We start from the raw sequence: 22,877 nt of genomic DNA, 5'->3' as shown, positions 1-22,877 counted from the left end.
ATAAAGTAGGGCAGGATCTGGATTTCAAACAAGTGTTAGCACATGTGTTGACTGACACTCTTTTAATTGTCAAGGCTAGAACGAAGAAGTAATTTCAGACAGGAATCTAAATTTTAGGCTAGAACAAGAAAGTCGGCTTCAGACATGAAAATGACTTGGGGCTAGAACAGGGAAGTCAGCTCAGATATTTTGGTCATCCTGATAAGCCCTTAGAAACAGTAATCACACCTTTTGGCTATAGCAGACAGCTAGCTAGTCTGCTCCTGTGAAGACACCATATTCTGAACTATCCTAGAGGAACTACTGTACTCAGAGCAGTGGGTAAGAACCCTCCCCCACAACCCTACAGCCCAGAGCTGCAACTGGGAGGCTGAGGTACTCAGGACCCATCACCCCTAAACCCCTCCCACCTGCTGGAATACCATTCCCCTTCTGCCCCTTGCTTGGTCCTTATGGCTGGGGCAGACACCTAGCTGGTTTGCTCCTGTGAAGACACCATATCCTGAAACATCCTAGAGGAACCACTGCACTCAGAGCTGTGAAGGAACAACTGCACTCAGAGCAGCAAGATTTCAGGATCCCAGAGGCAGCCTGAGTCCCAGGAGCACTTCCACCCAGGAGCTCAGGATCACAGAGACAGCTGGACTCTGAGGACTTCTGACACAATCAAGATGACTGGAAAGACAGGCTGCAGTCAGAGACAGTGAGTGCAGTTAGCACTAGAGATAAGCAGATGGCAAAAGGCAAGCACAAGAACATAAGCAACTGAACCCAAACTTACCTGGCATCATCAGAACCCAGTTCTCCCATCATACCAAGTCCTGGACACCCCCATTACACTGGGAAAGCAGGATTCAGATTTAAAATCACTTCTCATGATGATGATAGAGGATTTTAAGAAGGACATAAATAAGTCCTTTAAAGAAGTACAGGAGAACACAGGTAAACGGGTAGAAGCCCTTAAAGAGGAAACACTAAACTCCATAAAGAATTGCAAGAAAACACAACCAAACAGGTGAAGGAATTAAAACTGTCAAGGATCTAAAAATGGAGTAGAAACAATAAAGAAATCTCAAATGGAGACTACCCTGGAGATAGAAAACCTAGAAAAGAGATCAGGAGTCACAGATGCAAACAAGCTTCACCAACAGAATACAAGAGATAGAAGAGAGAATTTCATGTGCAGAAGATACCATGGAAAAAATTAACACAACTCTCAAAGAAAATGCAAAAAGCTCCTAACCCAAAACATCCAGGAAATGCAGGACACAAAGAAAAGACCAAACCTAAGGATTAAGGGTATAGATGAGAGTGAAGATTCCCAACTTAAAGGGCCAGTAGATATCCTCAATAAAATTATAGATGAAAACTTCCCTAACCTAAAGAAAGAGATGCCCATGAACATACAAGAAGCCTACAGAGCTCCAAATAGAAGAGACAGAAAAGAAATTCCTCCCGTAGCATAATAATCAAAACATCAAATGCACAAAACAAAGAAAAAATATTAAAAACAGTAAGGGAAAAAGGTCAAGTAACATATAAAGGCAAACCTATAAGAATTACACCCGATTTCTCACCAGAGACTATAAAAGCCAGAGATCACAAATTGATATCATACAGACCCTAAGAGAACACCAATGCCAGCCCAGACAACTATACCCAGCAAAACTCTCAATCACTATAGATAAAGAAACCAAGATATTCCATGACGAAATTAAATTTACAAAATATCTTTCCACAAATCCAGCCCTACAAAGGATAATAGATGGAAAACTCCAACACAACGAGGGAAACTACAGCCTAGAAAAAGCAAGAAAGTAATCTTCCAACAAACCCAAAAGAAGATAGCTACACTAACATACTTCCACCTCTAATAACAAAAATAACAGGAAGCAACAATCATTTTTCCTTAATATCTCTTAATATCAATGGAATCAGTTCCCCAATAAAAAGACATAGACTAACAGACTGGATACATAAACAGGACCCAGAATTTTGCTGCATACAGGAAATGCACCTCAGTGACAAAAACAGACAGTACCTCAGAGTAAAAAATGAAAAACAATTTTCCAAGCAAATGGTCTTAAGAAACAAGCTGGAGTAGCCATTCAAATATCAAATAAAATTGACTTTCAACCAAAAGTTATCAGAAAAGATAAGGAGGGAAACTTTATACACATCAAAGGGAAATTTTGCCAAGATGAACTCTCAATTCTGAGCATCTATGCTCCAAATGTAAGAGCACCCACATTCATAAAAGAAACTTTACTAAAGCTCAAAGCACACATTGCACCTCACACAATAATAGTCAGGGAGTGCTGAGAGTTGGCACCTCACTCTCAGCAATGGACAGATAATGGAAACAGAAACTAAACAGAGACACAGTGAAATTAACAGAAGTTACGAACCAAATGGATTTAACAGATATCTATAGAACATTTCATCCTAAAACAAAAGAATATGCCTTTTTCTCAGCACCTCATGGTACCTTCTCCAAAATAGACCATATAACTGGTCACAAAACAAGCCCCAAAAGATACAAAAATATTGAAATAATCCCTTGCATCCTATCAGATCCCCACAGAGTAAGGCTGCTCTTAGTGGGTGCCCTCTACTCCTCTTGGGTGTATTTACTTCTTTTTGTTCTAGAGCTTTGAGGTGTGCTGTCAAGTTGCTAGTGTATGCTCTCTCCATTTTCTTTTTGTAGGCATTTTCTTTTAGTGGAGTGGCAGTGTGGGTGGCCTTGTATTTGGAGCATAGATGTTCAGAATTGAGAGTGATATTGGTAGATTTTTCCTTTGAGGAGTATGAAGTGTCCTTCTTTATCTTTTTTTGATAACTATTTGTTGAAAGTCGGTTTTATTGGATATTAGAATGGCTACTCCAGCTTGTTTCTTGGGACCATTTGCTTGGAAAATTCAATAACAAAAACAATGGAAAGCCCACATACACATGGAAATAAAGAAATGAAGAAATCAAAGACTTTTAAAAATGTAATGAAATGAAGGCTCATCATACCTAAACTTATGGAACACAGTGAAAGCAGTGCTAAGAGGAAAACTCATAGCTCTAAGTGCCTACAAGAAGAAAATGGAGAGAGCATACACTAGCAACTTGACAGCACACCTGAAAGCTCTAGAACAAAAAGATGCAAATACACCTAAGAGAAGTAGAGGGCAGGACATAATCAAATTCAGGGCTGAAATCAACCAAGTAGAAACAAAAATAACTATACAAAGTATCAGCAAACCAGGAGCTTGGTCTTTGAGAAATCTACAAAATAGATGAACCCTAACCAGATGGCATACAGACAGTATCCAAATTAATAAAAACAGAATTGAAAAGGGAGACATAACAACAGAAACTGAGAAAAATTTAAAAACCATCAGATCCTACCACAAAAGCCTAACAAAACTGGAAAAATCTGGATAAAATGGACAATTTTCTAGGCACATATCACATACTGAAGTTTAATCAGGAGCAGATAAACCATCTAAACAGTCCCATAACCCCTAAAGATATAGCAGCAGTCATTAAAATCTCTCCACCAAAAAAAAAAAAAAAAAAAAAAAAAGCCCAAGACCAGATGGTCTTAGTGCAAAATTCTATCATACCTTCAAGGAAGACCTAATACCAATTATCTTCAAAATATTCCACAAAATAGAAACAGAAGGAACACTACCCAATTTGTTCTGTGAAGCCACAATTACACTCATACCTAAACCACAAAGACACAACAAAAAAAGAAAACTTCAGACCAATCTCCCTTATGAATATCAATGCAAAAATACCCAATAAAATTCTCACAAACCGAATCCAAGAACACGTCAAAACAATCATCCATCATGACCAAGTAGGCTTTATCCCAGGAATGCAGGAAAGGTTCAATATTCAGAAATCCATCAATGTAATCCACTATATAAACAAACTAAAAGGAAAAAAAAAAAACACATGATCATCTCACTGGATGCTGAGAAAGCATTTGACAAAATTCAACATCCCTTCATGGTAAAAGTCTTGGAAAAATCTAGAATTCAAGGCCCATACCTAAACATAGTAAAAGCAATATACGGCAAACTAGTAGCCAACATCAAACTAAATGGAGAGAAACTTGAAGCAATCCCACTAAAATCAGGGACTAGACAAGGCTGCCCACTCTCTCCCTACCTATTCAATATACTACTCGAAGTCCTAGCCAGAGCAATTAGACAACAAAATGAAGTCGAGGGAATACAAATAGGAAAGGAAGAAGTCAAAATTTCACTATTTGCAGACGATATGATAGTATACTCAAGTGACCCCAAAACTTTCATCAAAGAACTCCAACTTCAGCAAAGTGGCTGAATATACAATCAACTCAAACCAGTAGCCTTCCACTACTTGAAGGATAAACACACTGAGAAAGAAATTAGGGAAACAACACCCTTAACAATAGTCAGAAATAATATAATTACCTTGGTGTGAATTTAACCAAGCAAGTGAAAGATCTGTATGACAAGAACTTCAAGTCTCTGAACAAAGAAATTGAAGAAGATCTCAGAAGATGGAAAGATCGCCCATGCTCATGGATAGGCAGGATAAATACAGTAAAAATGGCCATATTGCCGAAAGCAATCTACAGATTCAATGCAATCCCCATCAAAATTCCAACTCAAATTTTCAAAGACATAGAAAGAGCAATTTGAAAATTCATTTGGAATAACAAAAAACCCAGGGAAGCAAGAACTATTCTCAACAATAAAAGAACTTCTAGGGGAATCAGCATCCCTGACCACAAGCTGTATAATAGAGCAAATAGAGATTTAAAAAAAAAAAAAAAACTGCATGGTATTGATTGGTACAGAGACAAGCAGGAAGATCAATAGAATAGAACTGAAGACTCAGAAATTAACCTACACACCCATGGTCACTTGATCTTTGAAAAAGGAGCTAAAACCATCCAGTGAAAAAGGACAGCATTTTCAATAAATGGTGCTGGTTCAACTGGAGGTCAGCATGTAGAAGAACACAAATCGGTCCATTCTTATCTCCTTGTACAAAGCTCAAGTCCAAGTGGATAAAGGACCTTCACATAAAACCAGATACACAGAAACTAATAGAAGAGAAGGTGGGAAAGAATCTCGAATACTTGCCCACAGGAGAGAAGTTCCTGAACAGAACAACAGTGGCTTATGCCCTAAGATCAATAATTGACAAATGGGACCTCAAATATTGCTAAGTTCTGTAGGCAAAAGACACTGTTAATAGGACAAAATAGCAACCAACAGATTGGGAAAAGGTCTTTACCAATCCTACATCATATAGAGGGCTAATATCCAATATATACAAAGAACTCAAGAAATTAGACTCCAGAAACCAAACGGCTCCAGACAGAGCTAAACAAAAAATTCTCTACTGAGGAAATTCGAATGGCCAAGAAGCACAAAAAGAAATGTTTAAAATCCATAGTCATCAGTGAAATGCAAATCAAAACCTCCCTGAGATTCCACCTCACACCTGTCAGAATGGCTAAGAACAAAAATTCAGGTGATAGGAGATGCTGTCGAGGATGTGGAGAAAGAGGAACACTCCTCCACTGTTGGTTGGTGGGATTGCAAGCTGGGACAACCACTCTAGAAGTCAGTCTGGCGGTTCCTCAGAGAATTGGACATAGCATTACCTAAGGATGCAGCTATACCACTCCTGGGCATATACCCAAAGGATGCTCCAACATATCACAAAAACACATGCTCCACTATGTTCACAGCAGCCTTATTCATAATAGCCAGAAGCTGGAAACAACCCAGATGTCCTTCAACAGAGGTATGTGGTATATTTACACAATGGAGTATTACTATGTTATTAAAAAACAATGAATTCCTGAAATTCTTAGGAACTAGAATACTAGAAAGTATCATCCTGAATGAGGTAACCCAGTCACAAAAGAACACACATGGTATGTGTTGCGGCCCGAGCTGCCCCACACTTGGCCGTCAAAAATGTTGAGAATTGCTGTAGCCCAAGCTTGGGGGCCAAAATGTCTCGGACCACTCTGTCAGTGTTGGAACCCGCACTGCCAAAAGCCTTGGGGACTAACTTGTTAGCCCACACTGCCCCAAGCAGCTCCGGTCTGCAGGTTGGGGTTCAGCAAGAGAGAGAGTGAGGACGGACACGAGGAATGGAGACCAGACAGAGTGTGATTCAATCCCGTTTATTCTTCAGTCTCTCTTCCTAGTTCAAGTCCCAAGTCTTGAGTTCCTAGTCCCTAGTTCCTAGTCCCTAGTGCCTACAAGTTCCAAGTTACTTCTTCCAAATGCTAAGGGCCTAATGTCTACTACCTAGTTCTTCTGAGTTGTACTCTCCTACTGCAAGTTGTACTCTCTAACCTAATTCCTAGTTCCAAGTTGTACCTCCGAGTACCTTAAGTCATGCACCTTTAATCTCACACACCCAAGGAAAGATCCTGGGTATCTAAACCAAGATGTTATCAGAGTATGCTCAGCTGTTGCAGGCTGATGTAATCAAGTCTCTTTTCAGGGTATATGGCTCAAGATGGCTGCAAGGATGATAGCCGCCTTCTGTCAGCTCTCCACAGGTATGCACTCACTGACAATCAGATATTAGCCCAAAAGCTTGCAATACCCAAGATACAATTCAGACCACATGAATCTTATGAAGAAGGAAGACCAACGTGTGGGTGATTCAGTCCTTCTTAGAAGGAGTAACAAAATACTCATGAGAGCAAATATGGAGACTAAGATTGGGACAGAAACTGAAGGAGGGACCTTCTGGAGACTGTTCCAACTGGGTATCCATCCCATGTCCACTCACCACAGGTAGATGCTGATGTGGATGCCAAGGAGTGCATGCTGACAGGAGCCTAATATAGCTGTCTCCTTAGAGGTCTGCCAGAGCCTGACATATACAGAGGTGGATGCTCACAGCTAACCATTGAACTGATCATGGGATTCCCAATGGAAGAGTTTGTGAGAAAACTGAAGGAGCTGAAAGGGTTTGTGGCCCCATGAGGAGAGCAACAATACCAACAAACCAGAGATCCCAGGGTCTAAACCACCAGCCTGAGAGCACACAGGGAAGGACCCATGGCCCCAGCTGTATATGTAGAGGGATGGCCTTGTCAGGCATAGGTGGGAGAGAGATTGTTGGTCCCATGAATGCTGGATGTCCCAGTGTGGGGGAATTGGAGGGCAGGGAGGTGGGAATTGGTGGGGGCACATCCTCTAGAAGCAGGAGGAAGGGGGATGTGATAGGGTGTTTCGGGGGGGGGGGGAATGGGGAAGGGGGATAACATCTAAAAGGTAAATAAAATATCCAATACAAAAGTATTCAAAAAATAAGAAAGAAACACTGATCACTGGAGTGTTCATGTAATTGTGTTTAATGCCTTGTTTGTTCTTTGACTATTTGTGTTTATTGTCTTGCTTGTTCTTTGACTATCGATTGTATTGCTAGACCCTCAACTCAGAACTGACCTTGATACATGCATGCAATTAAATGGTATAAAATCAAAAAGGAGAAGTGGGGATGGGACAGGGGGTTATAAGGATGGGAAATGGGAAAAGGGGATACATCTAAAATATAAATAAATAAAATATCTGATTTAAAAAAAGAAGCCCTTAGTCAAATAAATAAAAAACTGCAGAGACAAGATCCATATTAATTAAATTAGAGACAAAGGGGGAATATCACATTAGACACTGAGGAAATCCAGAGAATCATAAGGACATGCTGCAAAAAATCTGCACTCCACCAACCTTGAAAACCTAAATTAAATAAATAATTTCATATATATACACACACACACACCACCTACCAAAATTAAATCAAGTTCAGTTAAGCACCTCATAACTGCTGGTAAAATAGAAATAGTAATTTCATGTTTCTCTACCCAAAAAGCCCTGGGACCAACATGTTCAGAGCAAAATTCTACCAGACCTTCAAAGAATTAATGCCAATGCACTTCAAATTATTCTGGGAAATAGAAACAGATGGACATTGCCACATCTTTTTATGAGGCCATACTTACCCTAATACATAACCACTCAAAGACCCAACAAAGAAAAAGAATTACAGACTAATTTCCCTCATGAATATACATTCAATTTTTCTCAAACCAAAGTGGAGATCAGAAGATAACCCAGAGAAGCTGGTTCCCTCCTTGCTATCCTAACACTCAAGAATGGCCACTATGTTGGGCAATGGTGGCACACGCCTTTAATCCCAGCACTTGGGAGGCAGAGGCAGGTGGATTTCTGAGTTCAAGGCCAGCCTGATCTACAGAGTGAGTTCCAGGACAGCCAGGGCTACACAGAAAAACCCTGTCTCAAAAAACCAAAAAACAAAACAACAACAACAAAAAAGAATGGTCATTATATTACCCACTCACACCCCAAAAATGACAGTCTTTAAATTTGGTGGGCATATATGGAAAGGAGAAGATATGTGCCTCCCTTCTCCAAGATGTCCCACTCTCCTTCTGTCCCTGCCTCCCCTCTCAGCGATGTCCTGTTCTTCCACCTGTCCAGTTTGCTTCTTTCTCAGGCACTCCATTCTACTTTTTGTTCTCTTATTTTTACATCAAAAACCTCTGTCATAGTTCCAAAGAAACACTATAAATACAATGCTCTAAGCCTGCTTTCTCAGCCAGTTCTGCTATCACCGGAATGCTCAACACACGCAAAGAGAGGGAGACAGAGAGACAGAGAGACAGAGATAGAGACAGAGACAGACAGAGAGTTACAGTTTAAGAAATAATTATAAAGATCAAATTCAAACATAGAAACACAATGCTAATTCCTCAGTGATTTTATTTCAAAATGAAATTCTCAGATTTGTGAATGGTTACACGACTGTCAGGAGACATCATTGACAACTTCCGTAGTAATTGACATGGATTTTGTCCATTGTATAGCTCCAATTAGTTTGGTATGTAGTCAACTGTTTGTTAACAGTAGGATGTTAGCCCTCTTTAGTTTCTTGAGCTAATACTGCTTTTTAAAGTGCTCCAAAAAGAATAGAAGCCAAGATAAGAAGCATGCAAATAACTAAAATGACTATTAGCCTGTTGACACTCACATTTATTTCAGCTTGAAAACTTTTCTGAGAGGTAGCTGGAAGTCCACTGTTTACACTACCACCTGTTCCTCTTTGTGTATAATTAGGTGGTTGCCATCCATGAACACAGTGACAGTTGCCTTTGTTGACACACACCCCTCTGAAGTTACACATATTAATGTTGCAATTAAAATTCAAACTTTCATGAAGGGATACAAATTGGAAAGGAAGTAGTCAAGGTATCACTATTTGCAGATGATATGATATGATAGCATACTTAAGTGACCTCAAAAATTCCACTAGAGAACTCCTACAGCTGATAAACAACTTCAGCAAAGTGACTGTATGTAAAATTAACTCAAACAATTCAGTAGCCTTCTTCTACTCAAAGGATGAATGGACTGAGAAATAAATTAGGAAAATGACACACTTCACAATAGTCACAAGTAATATAAAATATCTGTGACTCTAACCAAGAAAGTAAAAGATCTGTATGACAAGAACTTCAAGTCTCTGAAGAAAGAATTTGAAAAAGAGCTCAGAAAATGGAAAGGTCTCCCATGCTCATGGATCTGCAGTATTAACATAGTAAAAATGGCCATCTTACCAAAAGCAATATACAGATTCAATGCAATCACCATCAAAATTCCAACTCAATTCTTCACAGAGGTAGAGAAATTCTCAATCTCATCTAGAATAGCAAAAAAAACCTAGTATAGAGAAAATTATTCTCAACAATAAGTGAACTTCTGGGGGAATCACCATCCCGGCCTTTAAGTTGTACTACAGAGAAATAGTGATAAAAACAGCATGTTAAGAGACAGGCAGGTAGATCAATGAAACAGAATTGAAGACCCAAAAATAAACCCACACAGCTATGTTCACCTGATCTTTGACAAAGAAGCCAAAACCATCCAGTGGAAAAAAAGACAGCATTTTCACCAAATGGTGCTGGTTCAATTGGCAGCAAGCATGTAGAAGAATGCAAATTGATCCATTCTTATCTCCTTGTACAAAGCTCACATCCAAATGGATAAAGGACCTCCACATAAAACCAGATACACTGAATCTCGCAGAAGAGAAAGTGGAAAAGAGCCTCAAACTCATCTGCACAAGAGGAAATTTCCTGAATATAACACCAATGTCTCGGGCTCTAAGATCAAAGATTGACAAGGGGGAACTCATAAAATTGAAACACTTGTCAACAGGACAAAATGGCAACCTACCAAATGGGAAAAAAATCTTTGCCACCCCTACATCTGATAGAGAGCTAATATCCAAAATATACAAAGAACTATTGAAGTTAGACTCCAAAGAATCAAATAACCATATTTAAAAATGGAGCACAGAGCTAAAATCAGAATTCTCAACTGAGGACTCTAGAATGGCCAAGAGGCACCTTAAAAAATGTTCAAAATCCATAGTCACCAGGGAGATACAAATCAAAACAAATCTGAGATTCTACTTCACACCAGTAAGAATACCTAAGATCAAAAACTCAGGTGACATCAGAGTCTCAATTTGCACAGCAGAAACTGAGAAGTTACCCTGCGCTGTGCCTGGGAGTCAAGCACAAGGAGAAGCTCTACTAGGGGCTGATTATCACTTAAAGGGGCCAGTTGGGTTTTGGCTGCTAATGGTAAGGGAGCTGATGGCTGGTTTTTTTTCTAGAAATATCTCTGTGACTGTGTTTATTGGGTTCAGCAAGTGACAGGGTGCTTTACTCTTGAAATTACAGCTAACAAGGGTAAGAAAATATATAAATGTATAGCAACTTCACTTTTGTTTCTGACTGGTTTTAAAAGTATAAATATTGTTCTGCATGTCTTTGTTATAGAGTATATAACCAAGGCTTATAAGTTATTGGGTATGATTTAAAATTTGTACCATTGGTAACAGAAACTCATCTTAAAACTGGTAACTCAGGGTTGGAGTCATTCTAAACAACTCATGGCAGGAGCCAACCCAGGAAAACAAATCTTTAAAGATACAACTAAATTGGAACAATACTTTATGTGATCCTTATCCTAGAAACTAGACTTATAAAGAATAGGATTTAAAACAATATCTCTTTAATGAGGTATTAAAAGCTGCACTGTCATGCATTCATATATAAGTACTGGCAGCCAAACTTTGTAACGTGAAAGTAATGCTATTGAACACGCCTTCATTGTTGGTGGGGTTGCAAGCTGGTACAACCACTCTGGAAGTCAGTCTGGCGGTTCCTCAGAAAATTGGGCATAGCACTACCTGAGGACCCAGCTATACCACTCCTGGGCATATACCCAGAAAATGCCCCAACATATAACAAAGATATATGCTCCACTATGTTCACAGCAGCCTTATTTATAATAGCCAGAACCTGGAAAGAACCCAGATGCCCTTCAACAGAGGAATGGATACAAAAAATGTGGTACATTTACACAATGGAATATTACTCAACTATTAAAAATAATGAATTCGAGAAATTCTTAGGTAAATGGATGGAACTAGAAAACATCATCCTGAGTGAGGTAACCCAAACATAAAAGAACACACATGGTATTTACTCACTGATAGGCAGAGATTAGCCCAAAAGTTTGAAACAACAAAGATTCAACTAACAGACCACATGAAGCTCATGAAGAACAAGTGTGGATGCCTAGGTCTTTCTTAGAAGGAGTAACTAAAAACCCAAGGGAGCAAATATGGAGACAAAGTGTGGGACAGAATCTGAAGGAGAGGTTGTATGGAGACCATTCCACCTGAGTATTCATCCCATGCGCAGTCACCAAAAATAGACGCTGATATGGATGACAGGAAGGGAAAGCTGACAGCAGCCTGATAAGGCTGTCTCCTTAGAGGTCCCCCAGAGTCTGACATACCCAGAGGCAGATACTCGCAGCTAACCATTAATCTGATCAAAGGTTCCCAATGGAAAAGTTAGAGAGTAAACTGAAGGAGCCAAAAGGGTTGGTGGCCCCATGAGGAGAGCAACAATACCAACCAGCCAGAGCTCCCCAGAGTCTAAACCACTAGCCTAGGAGCACATATGGAGGGACACATGACTCCAGCTGTATATGTAGGGGAGGATGGCCTTGTTGGGCATAGGTGGGAGAGGAGATCTTTGGTCCCATGAAGGCTGAACACTGAGTGGGGGAGGGGGGAACTTGAGGGTGGGGAGGGGGGAGTGGGGGGTAGGTGGGTGTATACCCTAATAGAAGCAGGAGGAGGGGGATGGGATAAGGGGTTCCTGGGTGGTGGGGGGAATGCAGTAAGGAGATAAAATTTGAAATGTAAATATTATATCCAATAAAAGAGGGGGGAAAAAAGAAAAGCTGTTAGAACCAACAACCTTAATAAAATGTCAGCCCTCTTTAAAAAATTATCCTGATACTAAAATTTGTTTTGAGAATTGTACATTGCAGAATAATCAGCCTTGGTGTATCTACTCATCAAGCAAGCTGGGCAGACCTGCTCAAACCTCTGAGGTCCGGGAATTCCATCTGGATGCAGTGAAGACACAGCATCAGAGGCTTATCAACTTACTCTTCCCCCCACCCCTCTTCTAGTATCTCAACCCCCTTAATCAGCTTGAAGAAGCTAATGAAGAGTCAGCACCCCTATTCCCTGGGCTTGGGGACTAAGGTGGTAAATGTTGGGCTGTCTTTCTAGGGAAAAGTAGTGGTTTTGTGGGAATAGAGAGGATTAGCTAGGATTTATTGCATAGCCATAACTTATTGGTAGAAATCTGTACAATTATTATCAAGATGAAGATATAATTTCTTAAATGGCACCAATTTACTTTGATTACAAATTTTAAGATTTTCATTGGTAGGAGCTTCTTACTGATATAAAAGTGAGATGAATATTGTTACTCTCATAGGCATTGTACCAGTATAACACATTTAGGAATGCAAGGCTTAGATCCAGTCGTTCTTTAACTTTTTTAACAGATTTGAGATGGTCAGCCTGTGAGTTAAGGGACTATAGCAAATTCATGACTTGGAGTTTATTGTTAGGGTGTTTTCTATGTTTTATTTAGAAATAGCTGAGTGGAGTTAACAAACAACAGTCCAGATTACCTTACATGGATAGTTGGTTTTCAAAATGTCAGAAGTCCACAGAATTGACATGACAAACATTTCTGTATTAATGTTCATTTTGATTAGAGACCTGTCTGCTCCTGACAGCTTCCTGCATTGAATTCTAAGAAGAAATTGAGCATCTTTGGAGTTACTCCAGTTGTGGTGAGACAGCCACTAGACAAGAATTGCCTCTTTCCATCTACAGACAAATTACTGTCCAGAAAAGGACACACATGCAGAATAGTCGACTGATTATATCTGCCTAGACAGAGTAATCAGCCCTTAATAATTCTGCAGCACTAAGGTCTGTCAGATGATCCTGGGCCAGAAGGCGGAAGAACAGATGCTCCAACGTTTTGTAGTAGAGGGAGTGTCCAGGTGTTCAGAGGTCTCTATAAATTGGCTAAGGTTTAGAAGCTATGCTTTGTGCTTCCCACAATTATAGTTAACTCAGTCATTCTGGATTTCTGACGGGGTTGAAAACTTATAGTCTCATAGCCAATCCTGGCTATTTACCTTGAGAGAAAAGATTTGAGTGGATGGTTTTCAGCTGACATTCATTCTAAAGCCAAGGAAAAAGCCAGGTTCAGAACTAAGTGTTTTAGTTAGGATAGATGACAGAGGTTCTGGTTAGTCAACAAAATGATGGACTGGGTATTAGGACTATCTTGTACTTCACTGGTACAAATTGGCATAATTATGCTCTAATTGTATTTTGAGAGAAAAGTTTTATTTTAACAGGAAAGGTGATATGTAGGAGGAGCTAAGGTGGGAGGAGTACTGAGAGGAAGAGAAGGAGTAAGGAGAGGAGGAGAAGAAGGAGAGGAGAAGCTAGGTGATGAGAGAAAGAGGGGGGAGACAGGGAGGCAGATGTTCACGTATCTCCACCAGTCAAAGATAGTTGATATATCTAGGTTAGGTAGTGGGTTACACAACTGATTGATCATTGCTAAACTTATAAAGCCTTTGATTAACATTTTTTAAAAAAGTGTATAAATGCAAAAAGGAAAAGGGGGCATGGGATAGGGGTTTTCTAAGGGGGGGAATGGGGAAAGGGGATGGCATCTGAAGTGTAAATAAAATATCCAATAAAAAATGAAAAAAAAAAAGAAAGTAATGCTCTTGTTATTGATTTTAAAGAGAATGAATTGTTTAAAATTGGGTTTTGTCTTCCAAGGTTATGGGTATGCTCTGGTATTGCAAGGAAAACTTAGAGGTATGGTTGGACTGCCAATGTTCCACTGGCTGCAGTTTGCAGTTCAATCACAGACTCAGGATTTTTGACTCACCCATGTTTGTAGTTAAGAAGACGATCAAGCAGGTAGTGATGAATAAAAGAGTTCAAAACAGCTGTAACACAGTGCTGGCCTGCTGCCCCTTTTACACAAGCTTTATTGGATACAGTGGTAGGAGCAAATTTAACCCCCCCCCCCCCCAAGATAGGAAAGGAGCTCTCAGTGGAAATTTTATCTGGGATCAAACAAGGTTTCAGGAATTTGTGAATAGACTGCTAAAAGCAGCTGGGAGGATTTTTTTGGAGACTCTCTTTGTTAAGAGTAAGAGAGGACAAAGTGTCTTTGGTTCCTCTGATGTGTACTGGGTCCAATCTATTACTAATAAGAGACGTAACCTTAAATTACTAGTTGAAGAAAGAAGTTTTGAAGGATTAACAGACACTGGAACTGATGTACTCACTCATCTACAAGGGATTGGTTATTCCATTAATCCAAAAAAAAGGTTAAACTTAAGATTTATGAAAGGTTAATGAAACTAGGAACTTACATTACAATCTGGCTTACCTACTCCAGCTGCTGTTCCAAAAAATAGGTATAAAATTATTATAGATTTATACTATTCCTTTGCATCTTGATGGTTATGGTAGGTTTACGTTTAGTATGTTGTGGATAGCACTGGTCTTGTATTTTGATGCTAATTCTGCTTTCCTGGGAGGGGCTGCAGATAAGGAGCAAGTCAGTACACAGGTGACTTCCTGTGAACCTTCTGCCCACCTTAATTTGTAAAATAAAGGCTAGAGCCAGTGATTGGGCAGTAGAAGGGAAGGTGGAGTGGAAAGGGTTTGGGAGAGAGAGGAAGTAGTGGAAGGACGACTGGAGGAGGTGAGGGAGAAGGACAATGAAGGAGAAGGACGTGGCCTGGAAAAACCCAAGTTATAAGAGATCTCATAGATGGGGAATAGAGTAGTGTAGTGGTAAATCTGTCCTATCTAGGAATGCAGTTTGTATTTATAATTATTGAGTTGTGTTTTCTTTGACCAGTCCTATTTGGGTTGGAGATTTACCACAACAAGTGGCACCCAACTTATTGCTTAGAATGCAACTAACCTGAGATAAAAGTTCACTGCCCTCCCCAACCCCTGAATATGGCTCAGGCAGTGATCTAGGCTGCAGCACTGTGGATTTAAAGCTGACTGGATCTACAGAAAACAACAGAGGCCACCTCCCTCAACCCCCAAATATAGAGAGCCAGGGGCAGCACCTCAGCCTGGAGCTGGGCTTGAGCAGTGTAAGAATTGCAGGGAAGGACAGGAGACCCTGGAACACAACTACCTGTGAGGTAGTTTTCAAGCAGACACAGTGAACTAATCTGGGTATCTTCACCCAGGAGAGTCTCTCTGTGTTCGCTTCCTCATAACCCCACACCCCCCACCACCACCACAACACACACACCCCAGGACAGCCAGAGGGGAACTTCAGACTGCTTGCTCATGCTGCTGGTGGCCTGAGATCAGCACACAAGCACAAGCTGCAACCCAAACAGGAACACAGAAGACATAGATCAATCTACACTCAGCCCTTCCCTGTGAATAAAAGAATCAGAAGACAAAGGTACAAAGGGCTCTGGACCAGGTCATTTATTGATATAAGAGAGATATATAACCTTTTGCTACTTAAAGATGAGAAACACAATAAACATCTTTTGGGCTTTATGTGATGATATTCTGAATGGTTTGACAGGGATGGATTTAAAGAAAATAGACACCTTAGCATTTCCTGGTATTGAAATATTAATTCTTTTGATTTACTATGTCTTCTCAAAAGACAGGGCTCTAGATAAAAAATTCCTTGCTTTAGAAAAGAGATTACAAGTAACACTAGAACTAAAGGTTCAGGATTTTATTAGTTAAAATAAGTGACAGCAAGGAGATAGACATAAAATTTGGAAGCCAAGTATAAAGGATGATTTACTAAAGCTAGCAAATCAAAATAAGGCAGATGCTGCAATATCAGAATTACAACATAGAGAGCAGCTAAGGTTAAGGAAGCAGGGCTTAGAACAGAAGATACAGGAAATTATAGAGCAGCATGAACATCAGAAAGAGAAATTTAAGACTTGGCAACGTGGCTTAGAGGAAACACTAGAATTGAAGACACAGGGAATTATAGATCAGAATAAGAGACAGAAAGATGAAAATGACGGTGGGAGACAGGAGCTGGAAAAGATGATAGAACAGAGGATACAGCAGCTCACAGATCAGACTGAGCAGCAGAGAGAAAATAATGAGGGTTGGAAGCAAGACTTGGAGAAAAACCTTTTAAAATTAATCAGTCAAAATAAAATGGACAGCAGACTGTCAGGATTGCAATATAAAGAAAAAAAATGTGGAGGCAGAGCCTTGAACAGAGAATACAGGAACTCAAGGAACAGGAAGAACAACAAAGGCAGAGATATGAAGCATGGACACAGACCTTAAGGGAGGAATTTAAATTTTCATTTAAGGAAAATACTCAGGTAGAGACATAAGATAAAATTAGAGAAAACCAAGCAAAGGTTAATAGAAAACAAACTTTAGTCTATCCAGTTAATATACAAGAAAGACCTCAGTAACTTACCAGTTTCTGCTGTACAAATTGGGATCATCCACAGGGTTATCAGGAATTTGAATGGTAACACATGGATGTGTTAGATCTGAGAAAATTTAAGGAAAGTGTCACTAATTTTGGAATGCATTCACCATTTGTAAAACAAATCCTGACTTCTTGGGCTATTAAAAATAGAATAATCCCCCAAGACTGGAAAGATATGGCAAGAGCAATACTAGAACCTACTGCAAATTTACAGTGGTTGTCATGGTGGAGAGACGAGGCAAGGGAGATAGCATGACAAAATAGAGCCAGGGATAGAGATTTCCACAGACCAACTACTTGATGAAGGTCACTTTACTTAGGTAGAGGTGTAGGCTGTATATAATGAAGAAACTCTGGCATTGTGTCAATTGTCAACCTTAAAGGGCTGGGACAAAATTGCAGAATCAGGAAAAGACTTGAACCATTTATTCAAGTCATACAAGGTCCAAAGGAAGCCTTCCCTGACTTTTTACAAAGGCTAACCTCAGCTGTGGAAAGGAGTGTATCAGGTTCGCAGCAAGAAAGACAATAATTGAGTCTTTAGCCTTTGAAAATTCAAATGCTGAATGCAAGGAAATAATCAGACCACAGAGAACAAGGTCAGCATCAATAGATGAGTGGATTAGATATACAGCTGATATGACAGTAATAGAAGAAGCTACCAATAGATACCTAGAGATGACCCAAGATTTCAAATGTTTTAACTGTGGTAAGCAGGATCATCTCAAAAATAACTGCAGGAAAAACCGAAGTAATACAAAAAGGGGGCCTATGCCTTCTGGAATATGTCAAAGATGTAGAAAAGGCCAATATTTGACTAGGGAATATAGAGCAACAATAGACAAATTGGGCAATACCCTCCCAAAAAAACAATGCCAGGCAGAAAGAGTTTCTCTTCCTCAGGACAATTAAAAGTCACTGCTTCAAACACAGATGTTCTGTGACCAGATAAGGCTGACAAGTACTATAGACAATTCAAAGGCCTCACAGGGAGCCAAAAACAAATATTTTGGCAAACTTCTATAGAGGATCAAAGGCCAAAACTAAGAATATTAGTGAACAATACTGAGATTTTGAGGGATGGTGGACACTGGAGCAGATGTCACCATTATCTTTCCAAAATCTTGGCATGAAAGTTGGCCACTTCAAGAAGTAGAAATCCAGTTTCAAGGAGTTGGGACCTTATCCCAAATAAAACAAAGCACCAGATGGCTTAAATGTATAGAACCAGAAGGTCAGGTAGGAAAATTGAGGCCATACATGGCTGATATAGTCATTAACTTATGGGGAAAAGATATATTACAGCAGGGGAAACCCCAAATTAATATCCCCTCAGTTTCAGTGTCTTATCATGAAACCTGTCAGGCTCCTAATAAAAATTTAAAATTGGTTATCAAAGACAGTCACAGGCTGTCCAAGCTGTCCATAAACAAGATACAGCAGAGGCTGAAAATTTAGCTCTACCCCAAGGAGCAATTGCTGCCAAGACACCAACAGCCCTTCCCACTAAGGTGGTTGACTAACCAACCCATCTGGATTGATCAATGGTCTATGACAAAATAAAAACTACAGGCATTAGAAAACCTAGTCTTGGAGCAGCTGGAGGCTCAATCATAAAGAAGAGTCTACTAGCCCTAGGAATTCTCCAGTATTTGTTGTCAAAAAGAAATCTGGCAAAGGGAGGATGTTGACAGATCTCAGAGCAATTAATAAGAGTATTCAGCCAATGGGTTCCTTGCAGCCTGGATTCCATTGCCTTCATTGTTGCCTAAGGAATGGCCTATCATAGTGATTGATCTGAAAGATTGTTTCTTCACAATTCCTCTAAATGAATGTGATAAGGAAAGGTTTGCTTTCTCAGTACTTACGTTCATGAGAAGTCACCCAATAAAAAGATATCATTGAGCCGGGCAGTGGTGGCGCATGCCTTTAATCCCAGCACTTGGGAGACAGAGGCAGGCGGATTTCTGAGTTCGAGGCCAGCCTGGTCTACAGAGTGAGTTCCAGGACAGCCAAGGCTATACAGAGAAACCCTGTCTCAAAAAAAAAAAAAAAAAAAAGATATCATTGGAAAGTCTTGCCACAAGGAACGTAAAATAGCCCTACCTTGTATCAATATTTTATACAACAGCCATTGGAGATGATTCAGAAACATTTCCCCAATCCATTATTTATCATTATATGGATGATATTTTATTGGCTGATCCAGATATTATTATTGTGGAAAGCATATTTGATGAAGAAAAAAAAAAAAAAAAAAAAAAAAAAAAAAGCCTTGCTTTGCTGGGGATTGCAAATATCCCCTGAAAAAATACAAAGAGGGAATTCTATTCATTATCTAGGGTAGAAAATAAGTCTGCAAAGGGTTAAGCCAAAAAAGGTGCAAATCAGAGGAAACTAATTAAGGACCGTTAATGATTTTCAGAAGCTACTGGGAGATATCAACTGGCTGTGCTGGCACTGGCTTGACCACTCAAGAGCTAAGCAACTTATTTCAAACCTTACAAGGTGATAAAGATTTAAAAAGCCCAAGGAAACTATCATCTGAGGCTGAGAAGGAGTTAGCTTTAGTAGTAAGGAAATTGCAGGATACACATCTAGATTGTATTGATCCAAAGATGGCCTGCATCTTAATTATCTTACCTTCTACTCATTCTCCTACAGGAATTCTTATGCAGAGGGAAGATTATATCTTAGAATGGATATTTTTAGCACATAAACAGTAAGAAATTGAAAACCTACATTGAGAAGGTCTCTGAATTGTTACTAAAAGGAAAAATGAGACTTCAACAATTAGTCAGAATAGACCCAGCTGAAATTGTCTTGTTATGGGTACAAGATGAACATTGGCAAAGAGCATGCGGTAACTTCTTGGGAGAGATTAACAACAGATACCCTAAAAGCAAGCGGCTTCAGTTCATAAAAAGAACTAATTGGATTCTCCCTTGTATAATAAAGGGAATGCCAATATCTGGAGCTCCTACGTTTTGCACTGATGCTAGTAAATCGGAAAAGGCAGGATATAAATCAGAAGATGTAAGTAAGTGTCTGAGAGTCTCTATAAGTCAGTTCAAAAATCTGAATTATATGCAATAATCATGGTGTTGTCAGATTCTCAAGAGTCTCATAATATAATAAATGACTCTCAATATGAAGAAAGCGTTGTTTTACACATAGAGACTGCTGAACTTATTCAAGATGATTCTGAATTGACCTCACTATTTATTCAACTACAACAAATGAGCAGAAATAGGAGTTACCCACTATATACAACACACATAAGATCCCATACAGGTCTGCCAGGTCCTCTGGTGCAAGGTAATAATGAAATTGACTGGCTATTGATAGGAAGTGTACTAGAAACTTCAGAATTCCCTTAAAAACACCATGTTAACAGCAAAGGTTTAAAGAAAAAATTATCACTTGGCAACAAGTCAAGGAAATTGTGCAGCAATGTCCTACTTGCTCATTATATAACCAAACTTCATTGCCTACAGGAACTAACCCTAAGGATACCCAAAGAAATGACATTTGGCAAATAGATGTCTTCCATTTTACAGATTTTGGTAAACTGAAATATGTGCACCATACTATAGACACATACTCAAGATTCCAATGGGCAACTGCCTTGGCATCAGAAAAGGCTGATTCTGTAATTACACATTTGTTAGAAGTTATGGCCATTATGGGAATACCCATACAAATTAAAATGGATAACGATCCGGCATATATCTCTAATAAGATGAAGTTTTTTGCATATTATAATATAAAACATGTTACAGGCATATCACACAATCCTACAGGACAAGCGATTGTAAAGAGATATAACCAAACTCTAAAGGAGATGCTTAACAGGCAAAAGGGATCAACAAGAACCCACAAAGATAGATTACTTTGTGCTTTAGTAACCTTAAATTTTTTAAATGCTAATGAACAAAACACCATAGTTGCTGAAAGACATTGGATGGTAGAAAAAACTATTTAGCTAAACCAATCTGTTTATATTAAGGATATTCTGACATCAGAATGGAAATGTGTTCTGCTGGGAGAGGGGTTATGCCTGTTTCCACAGGAAAAAGAGAAGCTGTGGGTTCCTTCCAAGTTGATAAAAATCAGACATGACAAAGGGAGACCTCCTGAAGACCTTGGTGACACAGAAGAAATGGAGACTAACACAACCAACCAAATAGGTGACATATATGTGGTGATGTTTATGTCTCTTATATGGAGCAGCTCTGCAACCAGCTGAGACTAAAATGTTTATACACAGCCAATAAAACTTATTGGGTACTAATTTCTCATGACTTGTTATTGCATGCCATCCTTTATGAGGGCATGTATACAGAGTTATATTACAGTTTGATTATGTGATCAAACTAACCTGAAGACAGGCAGTTGTCTTTCTTTATTGATCTTCATTGACCAAGCCGTGTGCCCTGCATGCTCCACGTGAATATCCTTACAGAACTACCTGCTGCTTTTAAGTTTTATATACTGCAGGATAAAAGAAGAGAAAAAAAGCCTAAAAAGATTCATACTCTGGGATGCTGGGACTCTGGGACTTTCTATTCTAGATTCACACTTGACTCTACTGCAATTACATCGAATCTGCTTCTTTTAAAGACTTGCTTCCAGAATTTTTCCAAAACACTTAGCTTGCCTGCCCAGCCTTTCAGATCACAGTCATGAAGTCAGCTAAGCAATGAACTTTCTCAGCACATAGTGACTGCAAGGCAAATAATGCCAGCTAGCTCTCCTTTGACTAAGCCAATTTTCCTACTTCCCTTTGGGCCCCCAGATGGGAATTCTTCACCCAATTCGGCTGGAAGCAGACAAGAGAAGATCATCGTCCCAGTTCCTTATGTTGGGGTGGATGGTTCTGGTTATGTTAGAAATCTCTCTCTCTCTCTCTCTCTCTCTCTCTCTCTCTCTCTCTCTCTCTCTCTCACCCACACACGCACGCACGCACACACACACACACAAAATATATATATATATACATATATATGTATATATATATGTATATATATTGTCATTTAAAGGATAGTTTACAAATATAGATTTGGACAGGGAACTAGAGAACTTACACTCAGGGATTTCTACCTTTCCTGTCCTCTTCTCTATCCTTCCTTCTTAGGTAAAAAGGGAGGGGGTAGAAAAGAAAGGAGGATATAGTAATATAGAAATCATAGAAATAGAGAAATATGGGATAGATTAGCAAATTTACTCTTAAGCAAAACATTACATAGGTATATCTTACATTGGTAGAGATCTTTCTAATTGATACAAAGTTGAAGTTATAATCTTTGATATTGGTACAGAATTTATTTTGTACAAATTTAAAGTTTTCATTGGTAGGAGTTTCTTATTGATATAAAATTGGGATTAATATTGTAACTTTCATATAGACATTGTACCTATATAACACATTTAAGAATACAAGGCTTAGACCCAGTTCTTCTATAACTGCTATTATAAACTGCTTTTAGATGACTAAGCAACACAAGTTAAGGACCAGATAGAAAACTCATGGTCCTGAGTTAATTAAAAGGGTGTTTCTGAGATATTTCAATTAGAAATGGCTGTGAGTAGTCAAGGCTTAACAGTTCAGAGATGCTTTGGGTAGACAGATGGTCTTCAAAGGTGTCAGAAATCCACAGAATACGATGTTTATGGATATTTCTTTATTTAAGATCATTTGACTAGAGACCTATCTGTCCCTGACAGCACCCCTTCTTGGATTCAAAAAAGAAACTGAGCATTTATGGAGTTACTCCAGTACTGGTGAGACAGCCACTAGGCAAGAATTGCCTCATTTCATCTACAGACAATACTGTACAGAAATAGGACACACTATGCAAAACAGACAACTGATAATCTCTGCCTATAC

At 39.2% G+C, this 22,877-nt stretch overlaps 1 protein-coding gene across 15 annotated transcripts in view; it reads right to left on the bottom strand.

Annotated features, from left to right (window-relative positions):
- LOC143437022 (disintegrin and metalloproteinase domain-containing protein 21-like) overlaps positions 1-22,877 on the bottom strand; it is an 80,623-nt gene that overhangs the window by 49,456 nt on the left and 8,290 nt on the right. For 12 of the 15 annotated variants that reach the window (XR_013106728.1, XR_013106729.1, XR_013106726.1 and 9 more), the window contains exon 2: positions 16,973-17,048. The gene's annotated coding sequence lies outside the window, so the exon portion shown is untranslated. Of the gene's footprint in view, positions 1-16,972; positions 21,881-22,877 lie in introns of those variants that run through there. The other 3 variants (XR_013106733.1, XM_076921801.1, XM_076921803.1) reach the window with 3 other exon arrangements.

This window comes from Arvicanthis niloticus, chromosome 23 (genome assembly GCF_011762505.2).
Source record: "Arvicanthis niloticus isolate mArvNil1 chromosome 23, mArvNil1.pat.X, whole genome shotgun sequence".
In the NCBI taxonomy this organism is placed as follows: domain Eukaryota; kingdom Metazoa; phylum Chordata; class Mammalia; order Rodentia; family Muridae; genus Arvicanthis; species Arvicanthis niloticus.
Note: the sequence above shows the minus strand (reverse complement) of the source record. Positions and strands in the feature narration are given on the sequence as shown.